The sequence below is a fragment of the Toxorhynchites rutilus genome, chromosome 2 (genome assembly GCF_029784135.1).
Source record: "Toxorhynchites rutilus septentrionalis strain SRP chromosome 2, ASM2978413v1, whole genome shotgun sequence".
Classification (NCBI taxonomy): domain Eukaryota; kingdom Metazoa; phylum Arthropoda; class Insecta; order Diptera; family Culicidae; genus Toxorhynchites; species Toxorhynchites rutilus.
In genome coordinates, this window is record NC_073745.1 from 69,914,822 (window position 1) to 69,930,633 (window position 15,812).

The 15,812-nt window shown below is 37.9% G+C and overlaps 6 non-coding genes across 6 annotated transcripts; 2 read left to right on the plus strand and 4 right to left on the minus strand.

Moving 5' to 3' along the window:
- Window positions 1-1,011: 1,011 nt before the first annotated feature.
- On the minus strand, window positions 1,012-1,084 carry Trnak-uuu (transfer RNA lysine (anticodon UUU)). Its single transcript has one exon. It is a non-coding gene; the product is annotated as a tRNA-Lys (tRNA).
- Window positions 1,085-2,770: 1,686 nt separating this feature from the next.
- Trnak-uuu (transfer RNA lysine (anticodon UUU)) lies at window positions 2,771-2,843 on the minus strand. The gene has a single exon. It is a non-coding gene; the product is annotated as a tRNA-Lys (tRNA).
- A 1,198-nt stretch (window positions 2,844-4,041) lies between these two features.
- On the plus strand, window positions 4,042-4,163 carry Trnal-caa (transfer RNA leucine (anticodon CAA)). Its single transcript has 2 exons — window positions 4,042-4,079; window positions 4,119-4,163. It is a non-coding gene; the product is annotated as a tRNA-Leu (tRNA).
- A 114-nt stretch (window positions 4,164-4,277) lies between these two features.
- Window positions 4,278-4,350, minus strand: Trnak-uuu (transfer RNA lysine (anticodon UUU)). Its single transcript has one exon. It is a non-coding gene; the product is annotated as a tRNA-Lys (tRNA).
- A 995-nt stretch (window positions 4,351-5,345) lies between these two features.
- Window positions 5,346-5,418, minus strand: Trnak-uuu (transfer RNA lysine (anticodon UUU)). Its single transcript has one exon. It is a non-coding gene; the product is annotated as a tRNA-Lys (tRNA).
- A 1,647-nt stretch (window positions 5,419-7,065) lies between these two features.
- Trnal-caa (transfer RNA leucine (anticodon CAA)) lies at window positions 7,066-7,194 on the plus strand. The gene is made up of 2 exons: window positions 7,066-7,103; window positions 7,150-7,194. It is a non-coding gene; the product is annotated as a tRNA-Leu (tRNA).
- Window positions 7,195-15,812: the final 8,618 nt, after the last annotated feature.

Below are 15,812 nucleotides of genomic sequence, written 5' to 3' on the forward strand. Positions count from 1 at the left end.
TAAACTCTTTTTGTGAATATCAACAACCTCGAAAATAGTAGCATTGCTTTATTATGATCAAGATTAGTACAATCCTAGTTAATGGCAGTTTTGCGACTGACACGCGAACCCACTTAGATCTTAGATCGAAGCGCAGCAAAAGCAAAGTGAACTGAATTGCTCAACAGTCCGATGCCGAATTGGCACCCTATTAATCATTCATTCATCATCATTCTTCGTGAGGACACCGACTGGAAAACACCGTTGCTGGGCGAGCTGGATGGCGAGGGATCGAGTGCCTTTCTCAAGGCAATGGAGGTGAACGAGTAGGAAAGTTTCCCAAGGGTCTTTTTGAAGACCAGAGACGAATGAACTGAAAGGTTTAAAGTTTCTAGAATTCAATAAAAAGAAGAAGAATGAGTTCTTAACGAGAGACATCGTGCATCTCCATTCAACAAGCATCAAACACGCGTCTAACGGATGCACACAGTTGCACTGATAAAAATGGAAAATCGCGAGAATGACTGTTTGTGAAAAATCGTTTCTCGACTCTCGGTCAAAACCGTCAACAAAGCAAGGAACTTGTTGCATCAGAACAGTGCCGGGGCACACGAGAGCAAATACGAATGGCAACTAAAAGTATCGAAGGTGTGATATCCTTTCGCTCTTCGTTGTTTCTATTCTAACGGCTGCATAAGTTGCCCGTCATTGACAGCTCTGTTCGAGAAAGCACCCAAATGGACAGAACAAAAAACGTTTCTGAAGGGATGATGTTTACAACGTAAAAATATCCTAGGAAACTACTGTAAATCATGAAAAAGACAATTTTATTTATATGTTTGGAAACATTTCAATACCTGATCTGACACAAGTGCGCTGAACTAGAGCATTCAAAAAAGCGGACAAACGAAAATCGTATTTTCGACTGGACAAATCAACATCATTTGCCTTACATGAACATTTCCACCGTATTTTTTTATAGTAATTGTTGTTTTCATCTCTATTCCAGAGAATAATTCAAAAAATATCAACCGCCCGAGTAGGGACTTGAACCTTAGACCGTTGGATTAAAAGTCCAACGCTCTACCGACTGAGCTACCCGGGCTTGTAAGCTTCCTCCTCCGAAAACGATTCAAATTAGTATTTTATCTATCAATTCGAATACCAAACCAACTTCTCAAAAATGTCAATTTATTTTTCTTTTAAATTTTGTTTATCCTACTACAGTTGCAAAAGAAAAAAATATATCATGTAAAGACGCGTCCAAATTACGCCAATCGGCCTTGGCCGCCCGGTAAAGCTGGCTAAATGTGGACGTACCGCCCGGGCTTGCCGACGTGCCGAAAACCGACTCGAATCAAATCGAACCCAACCCGAAACAAGTGGGTCCGGTTCGAGAAAGTCGAACCAAAACAAAACGAAGTAAATTAGCGTTGACGACATAGTGCTTCGTGTGTTCGTGACGGCTTCGTGCATCCGATGGGACTTCGGCTTCGTGCACCCGATGGGGCGTCCACATTACATAACGAACCGAATATGCCGCCTGCTACAGGCCGATCGGCATCATTCGGCATAATGTGGACGCGCCTTAACAAATTACACATTTATTCGGGCTAACCGTCAGTTTCTATTTTACAACCATGTTGCACAGACGAGGCGTTCTTAAACAGTATCACATGTCCTGGACACCCTCTTTTCGATTGTTTTATGATAGTGTCGCTAATTTTCAATGACTGTGTGTTGTATTCCTAAATTTTAGAAAACAAATGTATAATTCTATTTGAAGTTTAACAAGTGTTTCTCTTTAAACTTGAAGTAGAATTTTTTCATCTGATTTTTCTCCAGAAAGTTGTTCTTCTTCTTCTCATTTCATGCAGGTTTAACAAGCTTTTCACTTGGTTATTGGGTTGCTCACAAAACACAAACTAAAGACCGACCAGTTTAATGTGACATAATTGTTTTGCCTTACACAATGAATATATGAAAAACCTCAATTAATTTTGAATGTATGCTAGGCTATATGAATATGTATTGCAATGGGGCTTTGTAACATTCATTGCGTTATTGGAACATGATTCGTTTTTATTTCGAATACTACTTATCAACTGAATTCTGACTGGCCGTCGGACTCTATATTGATCATTAACCCTTTGCAGTCGATCAAATTTGGACATGGAATTAGTTTTACACGTTTTACAGTCAAGATATATAAAATGTAAGACTTTTTTACGAACCTCAACAATTCAGAATGGCCGAGTAGTCTAAGGGTGGGTTTAGACTAGTGATATATTCATGTGAAGAAATTTGATGAGATTTATAGAAATCGCATCAACCGTTTACACTAGCGTGAACTTCTATAATAAATATATTCATATTTTCGGTAAATTTATTCACCTGAAGTAGAACTGCATCCAACTTTAGTGATTTCTCACCAGTGAGAAATTCACAAACGTTTACACATGCTGAATTTATTCAAGTTATATATACCTCGAATAAGTATATCATATTTATTCTCACCCGTTTACACCTATTGTCACGTGAATAAATCCATCTATAGCTATAGATCTCTCTAGTGTAAACCCGCCATAAGGTGCAGAAATCAAGACTAAAATCTTATCCGTAAAAAGCGCATGGGTTCTCTAATGTCGAGTATTCTGGTCTGAGGGTGCAGGTTCGAATCCTACTTCAGACAAATACTTTTCCATAAAAGCTCTTCTTTTTTCACTAAAGCTATTAGTATACTCGGTTATTTTAACTCTATTCTATATCTGGCATTTTAAAATATATTACACGCCCGAGTAGGGACTTGAACCCTAGACCGTTGGATTAAAAGTCCAACGCTCTACCGACTGAGCTACCCGGGCTCCTATTATTCGAAATCGGGTGATGAATGACATTCATATTTTTTGTTCACCCATCATTATATTGAACAAGGTTGCCAATAAATAATTTTTGAATTTGTACATGCATAAATTCATTAATAAATTCCCATAGAAAATAAATATGCATTATTTTGATGATGATTCCACCTTTTTTTATCGTCATAAAAATTCGACGAAGAACCAATTTTGGTTCCATCATACTGCTATATCTTTAATATAAAAAATCGACGATACACCAAAACTAGTGTTGCAAGAAAACATTTCATCTTCAGCAGAAAAACTGCTTTTTCGTGTCCAGATGCGTCAAATGAGTAAAACAAATCATCTGCCTCAAAAGCTTTAAAATGTTTGGATGTATGGAAGCAGACATCTCTTTCTTTTCCCTTTTTTCATTTCCTTTGGGGTTTGCACCCAACAAAAAGCCCAAATGATGTCAACAGAGATCGAACCAAGGCCAGATAGCATGCAAGGCTGTTTTACACGACCACGCTATCCATAAATGCGTGATAATATTACACCTCATTATAAAATGAAGTAGGAAAGTGTTTTCTAACCCCTTTATTCTACGCGGCGAATGACGTGAGATGGCTCAAGTGACTGAATTCCCGTATGCGAATAGCGTGACTATAGTTCGTCACTAGGTGAGATTTGAAGTCGTGTCCTCATTTGTTATCGACTCGAGTGTCAAATAGGAGCTAAAAAGTTAGGTGGCTCCCAGAATAAAGCAGTAAACTTTGCAATCTCACGTCACTCGCCACGCGGAATAAACGGGAATAAATCGGGATGACAAAACATGAGCTAAAAATCAATTTTGGGTGTACCCTAGTCCAAAATTGTATATAATCGAAACATATACCCCTTATTCCACGCAGCGAGTGACTTGAGATAGCAAAGTTTCTCGCTTCATTGTGGAAGATACCTTACTTTTAAACTTCTTTTTGATACCCGAGTCGATAACATATAATAACACGACTTCAAATCTCACCTAGTGACAAACTATAGTTACGCCAATCGTCTACGGGAATGCAGTGACTTGAACCATCTCACCTCATTCGCCGTGCGGAATAAGGGGGAGTATAGGAGTCTGTATATAATGGAATCCGATCTGTAGTTGCTGATTTCTTGCTTTTTACTCTTAATGCTCATTATTGAAAATATTGTTTTACATTGATTCCAATAAGTCAGGATGGCCGAGCGGTCTAAGGCGCCAGACTCAAGAGTAAAATCTTACCCGATCCGAGGGTCCAACCATGAGCGTTCTGGTCCTCTCTGAGGGCGTGGGTTCGAATCCCACTTCTGACAAATATTTTTGTTCTTATTTTTTAACACGTATCTCCTCACAACATAAACGCTCAAGTTGAGGATATTGTTTATTGTTTGTATCTTCATTATATTCTTACACATAAAAAATAACCTCGCCCGAGTAGGGACTTGAACCCTAGACCGTTGGATTAAAAGTCCAACGCTCTACCGACTGAGCTACCCGGGCTCGCAATAATTATGATCTGAACAGTATTCAAATTTGGACCCTAACAACCATTTTGGATACTACCAAACATTTTACACATCGATCGTTTGAAAAAAATGAAACTAAACGTATCAATAGGAATCGTTCACAGAGGTTTAGGAGGTAGACCAGACTAAAAAAAAAGTCTGCTAACATTAAGAAATATTGAAAAAATTGGAAAATTATAGAAGACTTACTAGAACACTGCAAAAATCTATTATTGACACTTTTTTAAAGATAAATTGAGCATGTTTTCAAAACTGTTTTTCGATTTGCAATTCGATCATTATTTATTGAATTATTTATCATCAAAACGAAATATCTCCGTATTGAAAGATCTTACAAGAACGTTGTAAGAATCAAATGAATACTGGTTGATAAGATTAATTGAATTTGCTTTTGATTTGATAAGGAAAAAATGTGTTAGTCCACAAAAACTTTGAGAAACAGAAAGAAATCGATGTTTTTAGTTCTTCCCGATATTTCTGTCCTCTACATCTACACACACTAAAACAAAAATGTGTTCCTAAAATATTGCAGAATTTGAAAGTTTAAGATTCAAAATTATGTGCATTCCATCTAAATGCGTTGATTTTTCTCAAAGCTAGAGCATTTAAAAAATCACCTGAAAATTTCGACTTCGCACTGTGTATCTCTATTTTTTGTCGAGTGTATTTATTGTTTGATTGGGACTCATTTTTTCACAAAAAGTGTCTATCAACTTGACGCCTGATTGACTCGGAATGCGGTCAAGGATGGCCGAGCGGTTCAAAGCGCCAGCCTCAAGAGTAAAAAATCTTACCGATCGAAGCCTCCTATAACGTCGAGCATTCTCTCTGAGAGCGTGGGGGGGTATCGAATCCCGCTTCTAACAAATCCTTTTTTTAAGCTATCAGTTAATCAGAAATAATTAAACGTTTGTACTGTATTGAAAACTGTTATTTTTTTTCTGTGTGATATTTTAAAAGATATCCAACCGCCCGAGTAGGGACTTGAACCCTAGACCGTTGGATTAAAAGTCCAACGCTCTACCGACTGAGCTACCCGGGCCACTAAATGTAACTTTACAAGGAATATCTATTTATTGTTTGTTTCTTTGTTTTTAAGAGGCTTTAAACTTTGCAGTTCATTCGCCTCCAAACATATCTATTTATTGTTCCGTCACTCATTATAACTCCACCATAATATCGGTTCACATTGATATTGTGCTTTACCTTCACGTCTCAAGCAAACAAACGAGGTTTCCATTCCTCATTTGCTCGCATCATTTGTAGCTGCATAATTGTGAAGCCATGGGTTCAACAACGATTTATGTTATGATAATGGAACAATACATCGGTGAATGACCTCCACCCATCCGTACTTTGGGGATTTTTCATGCCACCGTTTGCTTCAACATAATGCGAAACCATCCCGAACGGTGTGGCAACAACGGTTCTGTGCATATTAACACCGGCAGGAGAAACTCATAACTCCGTAGCATATCTGCTCGGCAGCCGCAGTTTGAATTGCAAAAAATTAACATTTAAAATTTCATGCGCTTCGAACGAGAAGGCGCACTTCCGCGTCTCTGGGGCACTGAGTGCTGAGTGCACACTTCTCTTCTCCCCCGTCGATGCAATTAAATCGCTGAGCCAGCGGGGCGTGAATAATCATGCAATTTTGAACTGCATCAGCTTGCAATAATGTGGGCCGCCGGACGGCCACCCAAAACCCGGCCACTGGTGAGGTTCTTCCGAACACGGCAGGGCGTCAATTGCCGAGCTGAGCCCCGGGATTTGCAAGCTGTGTAAGTTATTCCAAATTTTAATCGCATACCACGAATGGGAGAGAGAGAGCGAGAGAGAGAGAGAGAGACAACGGAGGTTAAGTTCGAGTGATAGCGCTCCAGAGGGGTGGGGTGGAGTAATTATTTTAATCAAGAATACTAACACAGATTGTGAAGCTCTATATTTGGTCAAATTTTCTAAACATCTCAACATATCGCTTCCAGTGTCGAATTTTAGACGTATGCATGATTTTCCCATTTCCGACAAATGGAAAATCTTGAGCATTTTGCTGTTTGAGTAAATCTAATCCATTCCTTCGAAAATCACTAGCCTTCAGCCTGTTCACACACCAAGCGAACGAACCCGAGGATGCCGGAGTCGAGTTCGATGTTTATTTAACCTGAAATTTACAGCAAACTGAATGGTTGAATATTGCATTCCCGTTCGCTGGCTGGCAGGAGAAGATGGAAAGCAAAACAGCCAGAATGCATTTACTCTGTGTTGGCTTTGCAGCGAAAACGTTTCTCGCAAATCCCCGCTGCCGCCGACGGAGTGTTTACTCTCGGAACTAGTGTACGAAATTGTTCATGTTCATATATGGGCAGCACACACCCACACACATGCATGATTATGTTCCATGCACTGAAGGAGTTCGCTTCTCACGAGATAACAACACTTCGGGCGCCGGATCTAATGGTGCACTACACAACGTGAGGCATTACTCGGCCCCATTGGAGTGACGCAAGAAAGCCGGCGCTTTCGAAAGGACTGTCCGACGGCTGCACTTTCGTACTTTCCCGCCTCTGGTGCTCTGGTGGATCTCAAAATATTAGAAGTTAGTGATAAAATTTTCAAATCAGAAGAAACGGAAGAAAAACTTCCGTCACGCGATGCGTTGTGACAGTTCATGGAGCTATTCTATCAACATGTCAGGATGGCCGAGCGGTCTAAGGCGCCAGACTCAAGAGTAAAATCTTACCCCGGCCTAGGGTTCAAATCCGGCAAGAGAGCATTCTGGTCCTCTCTGAGGGCGTGGGTTCGAATCCCACTTCTGACAGACTTTTTGACGTAGAACTACGTCTTTCATTAAGGGTGCCAAATCAGAAAACAGGTCACGTTTTTATGAAATAAAGTTAACGTTGATAACTATTTTTGCCGCGAACGTATTTTGGCGATTTATATACCAAACGATTCGGGAATTCCCTAAGATTTGTTTGATATGCTATACATTCCAATCCCATAGTCTATATATGGTTTAAATTAATGAAAATTGGATGCATTCCCATTTCCTTATACATTTGTTCTGTCCATTTGTGTGCTTTCCCGAACTGAGCTGTCTATAACGAGCAACCTATCGACGAGCAACGAAGTGGAAATCGTGAGATGTAAAGTCCCCGTGAACAAAGGAAAAGAAGAAGAACTAAGGGGAATATTTACCTAGAGTATAAACAGTTGATCTTGCTGAGGCAAAGTTCATTCTTCGTGAGGACACCGACTGGACAACACCGTTGCTGGGAGAGCTTTCCTCAAGGCAATGGGGGTGGAGTAATAATATGAGGAAAGAGTAGAGTTTTCCAAGGACCTTTTCGAAGCTTAGAGACGAATGAACTGAATAAGTTTAAAGTCTCTGTAATTCAACAAGGAAAGGAAGGAAAGGCAAACTTCAGTATCGTTCAAGATACGAAGCAATGAACATCGCTTGATATTCCTTGTTTTGCGTCATCACATGTCTTCGTTTCGGACTGAGCTGTGCACGTGACCAAATCACTCACTCGCTGATGTCTCTGGCATTGCAATCATTGCATCAAACTGACGCCATTACATCAATGTTTTGAGCAACACAATTGTGTGGGGAATCATCAAGCAAGGCCATCGTCAGCTCACAAAGAAAATAAATGATCTGGGATTTTGTCAGTGATTTGGTTTCGCATGACGGTAGGAAAACTCTCTCCACAAAGGATGACAGCTAAGCTAATCTAGACTGACAATATTTACAGAAAGGGCTTCTGTTGAGTAGAGCGCAAAACAGAGATAAGTGTGTGTATATTTAGTTGCTTCAAGCCATCGATATATGGGTATTTGTGTGCGTACGTACGTGCTTCATGATCCGTACGTAAAAATAGTGCATTTTCGCTACGCTGAAACCCCATTTGTAATGATAAATATAAACAAGTAGGGAAGATAGCGGGAGGGAATTATTTACGCTAGGGTATTAGTAATGAATCTCTGCTGAGGCAAATATTCAGTCTATTTCCAAGCAGTGTTTGTTTTCTGTCATCGTTGGTGCCTTTGACATTGCATCAATGCATTAAACTGACGCGATGGTGAAGCAGGTGTTAAGGTTGTGCACCAAAAATTATTTGGGGAGTTCCAAGTTATTCAATAAGTTATAATAAGTCTTTAATTTATTTGGGTTCGCGTGCAGATAGAGTTTATTTCGCTTATTTAGTCACCAAGAAAGTAAATATCGTTCTGCGATTTTGTATGTCATTTGATTTCACTTGCCAGTAGCAAAACTTTCTCCAAGGATGACAGCTGCGCTTATTTCGAGCATGTAGTATACAAGAATGAATCTACAATAAAAAAAATCATTTCAGGGCGACCAAACTGGTAGAATGGTTATTTCAAAATTTTCGTAGCATTATAAAATAATATTCGCAGTTATAAACAGGCGACTTGAATTGAACTACAGAGTAGTTCTACGTCGACAATGTGGTCGTGTCTTGAACACAACCTCCTATAATTTTTTTTTACGTGATTGATGTTCAATTTTGAAAAAGAATCTAAATTCGAAAACTTGTTTGAAAGGAATGTCAACATTATTTTTGTCATTAAGTTGGCACAGCTGTTCTGTACACCGATGCGGAGTTTAAGCACAAAATCCCATTTAGATTGTTTACTGCGCCCGTTTATCTCAGTTCAGCATGGCGAACATGATAGCTTGTGTACAAATTGTGCTCCGTTAATTTCAGTGTTTATTGTGTACAATCGTGTGTGAATATTGTGTTCAACAGTCAATTTAATTGACGATTTGTCAGATAAGTACAAGTTGCATTGCATGCTTTATTGACGTGGGACTACTACTAACAGGAGTATATGGGGGGGTAAAATTAAAACCTAAACACAGAGCATGCAGGAAAAAATGAAAGATTTCGAATGCTTATAACTCGAACATTTCTTATTGGATCGGAAAGATGTTTGCATCAATTGATAGGGAATATTTCTACGCTTCTATTGCAATTAATAAAATGTTGTTTTCATTAGATAAACAATTGAATAACTGTAAAATGTTAAGCGTTATCTAAACGCCCTAACTGCCTCGTTCTGATTGGCCTGATTTACGGATTCCCCAACACAGCCATCAAAACTAAGCAGCCTTGAAAGTATGGGGACTTTTGTTCTCACCGATATGTGTTCCCTAACACAGACTTCAAAATTAAGCAGCGTTGGAGGAATCGCATTACAAATACATGCAAGTCGGGGGTATTTTTTTCAAACTGTGTTTCCCCAACACATTGATTTCGGAAATTTTTTCATTCAAACAAAAATTTAATCAATACGAACAAATTATTGCTAAACCAAGGTAGCCCCACGTCAACATTGCGGTTATATCATAGATATAACCCACCCATTTTAATTTTTCTGATTTTCACCAATATAATTGAACAAAACGCTACAGTCTGCTATCACTTTGGTGGCGACTGTAGCGGCATCATTCTTTGAGCGTCTTTTTGTGTTACTTGTGTGTTTTGTTCTCGGCTATTACTGCCACTTGTATGGTATATTGCATGCAAGATGAGTGTTTTCAGAGAATGTGATACGAAAATAATGATCAATGATGATCCAGTCGCTTGTGGACGGATTTGCGGCGCCCGATATCACCGGCGCTGCACTTCTCTCACAAAAGCGGCTGCAAAGTTAATAGCGGAAAATGAAAATGTTCTGTTCAAATGTAATCAATGTTTGTTGAATAAGAATAATGGTGCGCAAGATGGTGCTTTAGACTTCGGAGATGTAAAGAAAGAGATGGAAAAAGTCACAGAAGGGTTGTGTCCGAGGCACGACCGCATAGTTGACGTAGGATTCCGTTAGGCTATCTGTTGATTTTGGATATGTTTGAAAACTTACATCGCTAAATTCTTTGATAATGAAATTATTATTTGGTGGCCCTGAAAAGGGCAAAGTTTGTTGGGTATTGTTTGATCACTCCGCCAGTGTTTATCGAGTGATGATGACAGAAGTATGGTAAACAGTCGTTGAGTGGTGCGTATCAGATAGAAGATGCCGAAGTGGAACGAGGTATGATGAAAACCGCCCTCTGTGACCCTAGACGAGATGCCTCCTGTGTTATGTATGGATGAAATAAAGAAAACTAAACTCACCAATGTAATATAAGATAATTATCAATACCGAACACAATTATCAATTTTTCTCATCAGTAAAAACGTGTTATTTAATATAGGTAAAACAGATTTGAAATAGAAAAGGTCATTTTTAACGCAACTGCTACCATATACCATTTACCATTAGACTTGTGTTAAATTTTTCACAAAACACGATCGGTCATTGATATGAAATTTCACGAAGCAACCAACATTAAAGTTCCAAATTTAAATTTTATTTGCTAGAATCAATCGTATTACTCACGCTGCTTGTAATATAAAAATGCTCCCGAATTACATATATTTGCAATGCCGATTTCCCTCGGGGACCTTGGTTTCGATGACTCTGTTAGGGAACACATTTCTGTAGGAACAAAAGATCCCCCTGCTTTCATGTATTTGCAATGTTGATTTCCCCCAGGCTTGGTTTTGATGTTTCTGTTAGGGAACCGCCGCATGTGTCGTCAACTTCGACCAATTAGAAGTGGATATTTCCGTTAGGATAGGGGTTGCGATTTCTCAATTGTTTGATAGTTCGTTTCATCTATATATATATATATATATATATATATATATATATATATATATATATATATATATATATATATATATATATATATATATATATATATATATATATATATATATATATATATATATATATATATATATATATATATATATATATATATATATATATATATATATATATATATATATATATATATATATATAAAAATGGAGTGATGTCTGTCTGTCTGTCTGATTCTTATAGACTCGGAAACTACTGAACCGATCGACGTGAAAATTGGTATGTAGGGGTTTTTGAGGCCGGGGAAGGTTTTCGTGATATTTTGAGACCCCTCCCCCCTGTCTAAGGGGGAGCTGCCATACAAATGAAACACAAATTTCTGCATTACTCGGAAATTAACCAAGCAAACGAAACCAAAGTTGGCATGTGAAAGTTTTAGGGTGCAATAAATGTTTCTATGGTGGTTAGATACCCCTCCCCCCTCTCTTAGGGGTGGCTGCCATACAAATAAAACACAAATTTCTGCATTTCTCGAGAATGAATCAAGTAAATGGGCGGGACGAAGTTTGCCGGGTTAGCTAGTGATATATATTATTTTATTCAATATAGAAAATTGTTATGGAATGCTGGAATCGATTGACGCAAAAATTTCATCAATCAATCATGGAATGACTGAGCAATAAGCGTTTGAAATTGGATAATTTTCACGATGTGCTCGATTTTCGATTTTCAATTTGTACCCCAGTATGTTCCCGAAAGACGTAATCCTACGTCAAAAATCTCTTCTCTTTCACTTTCTCTGAGCGAATTCCAGAGAAACATCGATGAGCATGTAAAGGTTGCAATTGAGAATGAGATAGAGAAACTGATCAAATCTTTCGATAAACTTCTTATTGAGAAATGGGAAGTATTGAGATCAACATTTCTCAACAATTGAAATATTTGAAAAGTTCATTTATTGAAATTAATATCGAAGATAAGAAATTAGCTGGGATAAACCGGAAGCGGGTTCGGAGCAACAGAACAGCTCGTTCTGATGCGGACTGCTCTAGTAGAAAAAAACAAATTTTAACGAATCAGCGCGAAGAACCGATACAAGTGGAAATAGATGACAATATAAATGATGACGAGGTTGAAAATAATGTTCGCACATACGCAAGTGTGTTAAAGTCGAAAACCGAAAAAAAACGTAAGGCTTGCCCTGTCATTGTTATTAAACCTGTCGAGTCTTCGCATAAAAATGATGATACAAGAAATTTTTTGGAAGAGAAATTAGATCCAAAAATCCACACAATTAGTAATTTTAGAAACGGGAAAGACGGCTCGATTATAGTCGAGTGTGTGACAGGAAATAATGTAGATTCTGTGAAGAGTAGCATCGAAAGTAATCGGGGAGATAAGTTCAACGCTGTTGTTCCCAAACCGATAAAATCAAGATTGAAAGTTTTGGGAATGAGTGATCGATTTTCCTCAGATGTTTTCGTTGACCTTTTGAAAAGTCAAAAAGAAAGACATCACGTTTAAAGATGTGAAAGTTACTGCGGATTATGAGAATCCACGTTTAAAGTACAACAAATACAATACGAGGTAGATTATGAGACTTATAGATGTCTGATGACTACTAGAAAAGTGAGCATCGGATGGGATAAGTGCTCAGTAGCTGAGGCCTTTAATGTTCTGCGTTGTTTCAAATGTGGAGAATTCGGGCACAAAAGTAAAATTTGGAATAATGAAAAGAAATGCTCAAGTTGTAATGAACATCATCAAACATCTGGATGCTCATCAACTGAATTTAAATGCGTGAATTGTATCAAAATCAATAAAGAACAAAAATTAAAATTGGACATAAATCATCCAGTTTTTAGTACACAGTGTCCGGAGACTGTTAGAAAAGAGAAAAAGCAACATTTTTCCTAGTAAATAGCAACTCAAGAAAAGAAAATGTGACAGGAAGCTAGAATTAATATATTTCAATATAGCTGGACTTTCTACGAATTACGTTGCGATGCGACATCTCATAGGAAACTTCTGTCCACGGTGAGTCTTCCTCTCAGAAACTCATATTGTTGATGAGAATTCATTCGGTCGACTCGATGCCATTTTATAATTTCATCCGAACTCGATCAAATCCTCAGATAGCAAATATGCCTTGTCTAAGAGAAATAGTGAAACAAGTACCCCTCCTTCCACTTTCACTCCAACAAAACCCATCCAGTGAGCTGATCCACCGTTTCTTTATTGAGAAAACAGAACTTCCAAGAGTGGAAATAAATTACCCAGCAACGAATTGGCGTCAAGTGTGGAGAAATATATCGTCGACAGGACTATCCTCGAGCCAAAGAAGCTCAATGTACCTTTTCGTGAATGAAAAAGTGGAACACCGAAGACTGTTGAACATCATGCAGCGTGCAGATGGATCTAACTGCCTTCACTGTAATGCGGCAGTGGAGACTATTGCACACAAGTATAGTGAGTGCCCGCGTGTGGCAGCAGCGTGGACCTTCATTCAACGAAAGTTATCTACCGCACTTGGTGGTTGGCAGAGACCATCATTCGATGAAGTGATGCGTCCAACACTAAAAAATATTGAACACAATAGACGGAAAATGTTCCTAAAAACAACAATAAACTATGTTAATTTCGTGAATAAGGCTGACAATAACGTTGATGTGAATGCGTTAAACTTCTATTTAATCATAAATGAATAAGCTTTTATTTTTAAAAAGCTGAAATAATTATTGTATGAAAAAAAAACATGAAATAAACATAACTATGACTATCAAAAAAAAAAAAAAAAAAAAAAATCAATATAATATCCCGAGTTACAAAGTTGCTTTTTGCCTATCACACTCCAGACATACTGGAGGAGTTGCTATTTACGCAAAAGCAACTTCTTGGCAATTTCAGTTGAAAGGGGTATGCAGATGGGAAATTTTGGTATTTTATATCATGATTTTTATAACTTGGAACAGACTTCGGACACAGTCTACTAGAATTACTAGAATTACTAGAATTACTAGAATTACTAGAAACAGTAGAACTTTGATAGATCGCGTTTTCACTAATTTTAACACAGTTCATTCTTTGATATTTGTTTATATTGAGAATGAACGGGATGAACGTGAAGAAAATAAAGTTAAAATCAAGTGCTGGACGAATATTCAAAAGAAGCACTGTCTCATCTAGTCACGAGTAATCTCGATTCTTCTGCAATAACTGACAATTTGGATTTGAAGGCAGCTGTTCTCACTAATGTATTGAAAGTGTGTACCAATTGCTTAGTTATTGAAAAACTAATCGATTTGAAAAATTCGAACAGCTGGTACTCTTTATCACTTTCACGTCTCAAACGTAAAAAAGGAAAAAACAGTACGTGAAGTTTCGTAGAAGTAATTTAGAGAATGATTGGTATAGGTACACCTCCGCGAGGAACATGTATTTACAAGCCTTGAAAAAGACTTGATGTGAATATATTCAGAGGAAAACCGATCAACATCAGAATAACAGTAAGGAGTTATGGAAAATACTGAAAAATTTACTTAACACTAAGAATAGTTTATCGCGGTCCATAACTTTCGAAGGTTCAGAAGAACATTCAGAACAAATGATAGCGGAAAAATTCAACAATTATTTTGTGAACAGTGTTCAATTGATCAATCAAAGTATTAAATTGGTCAGTGAGCCTCACAAAATAATACAGCTGATACATAACCATTATAGATTAGAATGTTTTCTACCCATCACATCTGCAGAGTTGAGCATTTCTTTTTCTTGCAGTTTGCAGTTTGAGCAATATTTGTTTTTCTTTGCAGAAATCGGCTGGTATCGACAATGTCAACGCAATAGTGATTCAAGATTGCTTTCATGTTATTGGACACGAGTTGCTTAGCCTGATAAATGAATCATTGCAAACTGGGCACATGCTTGAAGTTTGGAAGGAATCACTTGTGGTTCCCATCCCCAAAGTTAATGGGACGGATAAAGCCGAAGAGTACCGGCCTATTAACATGTTGCACACAATAGAAAAAATTTAAGAACTTGTAGTGAAAGGCCAGCTGATGGAATATATAGAAAATAACAAATTGCTGATATCAGAACAGTGGGGATATCGAGAGGGACACTCTTGTGAGACCGCACTGAATCTGGTGTTAGCAAAGTGGAAAGAAAATATCGAGGCTAAAGAAACTATTTTTGCGGTTTTCTTGGATTTAAAACGCGCCTTCGAAACAATTTCTAGGGCCTCATTGTTGCAAACATTGAAGCGCATGGGAATTGTAGGAATACCATATAAATGGTTTGAAAGCTATTTGTGTGATAGAACTCAGAAGACTTCTTTTAACAATTTTATTTCTGCTTCCATCGGTAACACACTTGGTGTACCGCAGGGAAGTGTGTTAGGGCATATTCTATCAATGATATGCGGAGAGTTTTACGTTTTTGTGATGTTAATTTGTTCGCGGATGATACTGTTCTGTTTATCGCAGCTAAACACTTCAATGAATCCGCGGTACATTTGAACGAAGATCTTCATTCTCTTGCTCGGTGGCTGAAATTTAAACAATTGAAACTAAATGTTAGTTGCTCATTTGCTCATTTGCTCATTTCTTCAGCAAACTCCAGATTCAACGGTAATTTTGAAATCGTTGGTGAGGCACTCGAACGCGTTACAGAAATCAAATATCTAGGAGTAGTGATTGATGACAAACTAGCTTTTAAGTCTCACATTGCTATTGTCATAAAAAAAATGCTAAAAAGTATGGC